The following is a 4,563-nucleotide window of genomic DNA, read 5'->3' as shown; positions in this document are numbered from 1 at the left end:
TTTAGAGGTGGAGAATGTGATGACCCGAAAGGTCATCACTTATTTTAAAATGAATTCTGCATTTTGAGGCCTTAAAAACTTCTTTCGGCATCACCTCGATTTGTGTGCGCAGTCCGAGCGCGTATCCGGAAAGCAATTATGTGAAAATCTCTAAAAAATGATAAATTTTGACTATAAAATGAATTAAGTTGACTTCGGTCAATATTTTGGATAAACAGAACCGGATCCGTGATTTGACGGTCCCGAGGGTTCGTAGGAAAATATGGAACTTGGGCGTATGCCCAGAATCGAATTCCGAGGTCCCAAGCCCGAGAAATGAATTTTTAAAGAAAATTATTTTCTGAAATTATTTATGAGATTTGGAACTGAATTGTGATTAAAACTTGATGGTATCAGGACCGTATTTTGGTTCTGGCGCCCGATACAGGTCTTATATGTGATTTAAAATAAGTGTGTGAAATTTGGTAAGAAACGGACTTGAAACGACGTGAATCGGATCGTTTTTGAGAAAAATGAAAAATTTGAAGTTCTTAAAATTTTTCATGATTTTGATGCTAAATTCATAATTGTTGATGTTATTTTAGTGATTTGAATGCACGAGTAAGTTCGTAGGGTGTTTTTGAGGTAGTGTGCATGTTTGGTTTGGAGCCCCGAGGGCTCGGTGAGTTTCGGATAGGTCTCGGGAGGTTTTTGAACTTAGGAAATTGCAGAATCTGTTGTCTGTTGGTGTCCAGGTGTTTATGCTATGCGATCGCACAGGAAGGTTCGCGATCGCATAGTATAAATTTCAGGGGTCCATTTTTGTACTATGTGATCGCATAGGTCCCTCCGCGATCGCGTAGAGTAAATTCTGGGAATTCACAAATTGTTCTATGTGATTGCATTGTTTCTTCCGCAATCACATATGTTAGACCAAGCCTGGGAAGGGAATCCATTTTCCTCTATGCGATCGCATAGCCTACTCCGCGATCGTAATTCCTAGTTCCCTTTACCCCATGCGATCGCATTCCCTTGTCCGCGATCGCAGAGACCAAATTTGCCCAGTCATTTAAACAGAACAGAACGCATACGGGATTAAACCCAAATTTCATAACTTCTTCTTCCAAGCTCCAAATTGGGCGATTTTTGAAAGAGAACTTCACCACAAATTCATAGGTATGTAATCCTAGACTCATTTTCTTCAATTTCTAATAACACTCATTAGAATTCTAGGCCTAAATCATGTTCTTAAAGGTAGAAAATTAGAGAATTGGGTAGAGTTAGGGCTTTTGTATAAATGGAATTTAGACCTCGTCTTGGGGTCGGATTTCGAAACTAAATACATATTCGGGCTCGTGGGTGAATGGGTGATCGAGTTTTGGTCTGAACATCGTGTTTTGACCAAGCGGGCCCAGGGTCGATTTTTAACTTTTTGGGAAGAATAATAGGAAATCTATAATTAAGCATTGTAATTGCATTTGTTTAGCGTTTATTGATGTTATTAAGTCGATTATGTCTAGATACAATTTATTTGGAGCCAAATTCAAAAGGAAAAGCGGTGTTTGAGGCTTGAGTTGGACGTGGAAGTTCGAGGTAAGTGTTTGGTCTAACTTTAGCTTCAGGGATTAGGAGTCGAGTCCTATTTGCTATGTGGTAATTATTGAGTACGACATATAGGCATGGTGACGAGTATCTATACGTTGGTGTCAAGCATGCCCGTGAGTCTTATATTGTGATTTTCATGACTTTATTGTATTATTCATGCCTTATGGTTTCTATTGTTGGCAAAGTTTGTGGAAGTAAATTGTAAAATCTGAACATTTAGGAGCGTTGGCTTAAGATGTATAAAGAAATGTGAAAGTATAAGTGGTAATTGAACCTTTTAGAGCATTAACTCAAGTTGTAAAGTGAGTTGTGAACTAAAAATGAAAACGAGAAAAGAATCACTATAGTGTCTCCCTTGTCGGGATATTGTTGTTATTTTGATGTTGTCCCTTGCCGGGACTTGTTGTTGAATTATTGTTCCCTTGCCTGGATCCTTATTTTAATTTCACTTATTTCCTTTACCTATTGTTTGTGATTGTTGTTTGGGTGAGGAAGAGAGTTAAAGCACGAAGGGTGATGCCGTGTATTGTTTTGGTGAGAGAGTGTTAAAGCACGAAGGGTGATGCCGTGTATAATTTGTGAGGAAAGAGTGTAAAGCACGAAGGGTGATGTCGTGCTGCACGATGCACCATTCCGTGCCGATTATACTGATTATATGGTGAGGACGAGAGTAAAAGCACGAAGGGTGATGTCGTGCACATTTTCGTTTCTTGATTGCTTTGGTGAGGACGAGAGTAAAAACAGGAAGGGTGATGTCGTACACTTATTGGTTTCTGATTCTTTGTTAATATCTGAGATATGTTGTTTCTTTCAATTACATGTTGTCCGTCTATTCTAAATTGATAGCTCCCCCGCAACATGTTATCCATATCATACTTGACTGTATATTACTGTTCTTCTTTTCCGCTGTATATAGTTGAATTGCACAGGTTTATTTTGTAGTCTGGTCCTAGCCTCGCCACTACTTCGCCGAGGTTAGGCTAGGCACTTACTAGCACATGGGGGTCGGTTGTGCTGATACTACACTCTGCACATAGTGCAGATCCCGGAGCAGCTTTTAGATCGTAGATTGGGTGGCTGCCTTCAGTCGACACGGAGATCCAAGGTAGTCCTGCAGGCCTTCGCAGGCCCTAGCGTCTCTCTCTATCCCTTTTATTTCTATTTCATTTCCTTAATTCAGAGACAGTGTATCGTTTATTTTCAGACTCTGTATATAGTATTCTTAAATCGTCAGTGGTACTATGACACCAGTTCTAGATGGTTGAGGTTCAAACAGTTGTATTAGATATTACTGCATTTCTTCCGCTAATTGTAATTTTCGCTATTTACACGTTGTTGCTTTATAATTGTTAAAAAGTATAAAATGGATAAAGAAGTAATTTGCTCAAATAATTGGCTTGCCTAGCTCATATTAGCAGGCGCCATCACGACTCCCGAGGGTGGGAAATCCGGATCGTAGCAACTTAAACAAATGAGAAGATACTATCATGAACCATAACTTTTGACATTTCAGGTGAATTAGGAATTAAAATAGATATCTAGTCAAAAAAAAAAAACTAACCAATCAATCTTATGCCTAGTACCATCCTTTCTCAGAATTTCAATTTCATCTATAGGGACATATGGGGTAAGTCCGAAAATTGGGCACATATTAATTGGGAACAATAAATCCCAAATAAAAGATGGACAATGACAAAATATAGCAACAATGAGTAACACACTGGTAGCTGCATAAAATTAGAAGAAAACATATACACCTGCGACTCTTAATTAAGCTCATGCTAATTAATTAACTCCAACTCACACCAATCACCACTGCTCCATGAAATATCTCATCTCAAAAAGACTGGAGCGGTGCCCTACAAATTGGGACTTTTATTACCATTGTGAATTAAAATATTTCACCAAGCGGACAATACATGTTAAATCATGCATTTAGTTCATAATGCATCTAAAGTAAAGTAATATTTGAAGCACTACCTGATTATGGATATATTTATAAAATTGGATCATCAAAATGTTTTTATCTAAAGAATTCGAGAGAATATATTCAAGTATTATACTGTAAATAGATGTTTCTCTTACTTAACATTACTATTTGCTTACTGTAATTAGATGATGAAGAAAGAAAAAATAATTATTTATTGTTTTAGGCATACCATCAAACATCATGGGTGCATCAGTGTGCAAAAGGAATTAGGTTTGCTTACCGAAAAATCAGATTCTGTATTCATTAATTATACATAAGCATGCACCTAGGCATCGATTTTCACATATGCAGAAACATAGATCATGCACCCCAAGTATTTTATTCCTAAACATCTATGTGAAAAGAGGTAAAAATAGTGGCATGCAGATAAAACATAAACCAAAAATTTTCAACATAAGAGGAAAACTAACTAAAAGATATTTATCAAAATTCCATCGCAAAGGAATTAGTGCAAAAAGAAAACAAAGAAAGAAACATGAAAAAACTCACCGTAAAATCACAGGCATAGAAGAGCCGAAGAGGTGAAAAGAAATCGCAAATATAAAATCTGGAAATCAAACAAAAATATAAAAGTGAGAGGGATGAAGTAAGAATGAAGGGAAGCTGAAATAAAATCCGGAGTAAAGCACAGAACAAGCGACTATTGAGTGCACATCTAATTATTTGTAAACGGTGTGGCCTACCTGAGAAATTTACAGAGCAAAAATGCACTTTCAGATTAAAGAACCAAGAAACAGGGATGATATCAAAATAGAAGTGAAAATAGTTAATAGTTGTCTCACCAAAATAAAAAAGCTAGCATGTGTAAGGAAATAGGGCGCATCTGTGAGTGTTAATTGAATCATAACAACAACAACAACAACAACAACAACAACAACGACCCAGTATAAATCCCACAAGTGGGGTCTGGGGAGGGTAATATGTACGCAGACCTTACCCCTACCCCAAAGGGTAGAGAGGCTGTTTCCAGGAGACCCTCGGCTCAAAAA

General features: G+C 37.5%; 1 long non-coding RNA gene across 1 annotated transcript; it reads right to left on the bottom strand.

Moving 5' to 3' along the window:
• Positions 1-3,091: 3,091 nt before the first annotated feature.
• Positions 3,092-4,348, bottom strand: LOC107791328 (uncharacterized). Its single transcript, XR_001649244.2, has 3 exons — positions 4,258-4,348; positions 4,064-4,121; positions 3,092-3,443 (listed from the first exon to the last, which is right to left on the bottom strand). It is a non-coding gene; the product is annotated as an uncharacterized LOC107791328 (long non-coding RNA).
• Positions 4,349-4,563: the final 215 nt, after the last annotated feature.

This window comes from Nicotiana tabacum, chromosome 8, assembly GCF_000715075.1.
Source record: "Nicotiana tabacum cultivar K326 chromosome 8, ASM71507v2, whole genome shotgun sequence".
Classification (NCBI taxonomy): domain Eukaryota; kingdom Viridiplantae; phylum Streptophyta; class Magnoliopsida; order Solanales; family Solanaceae; genus Nicotiana; species Nicotiana tabacum.
This window is presented reverse-complemented; position numbering and strand designations above follow the sequence as displayed.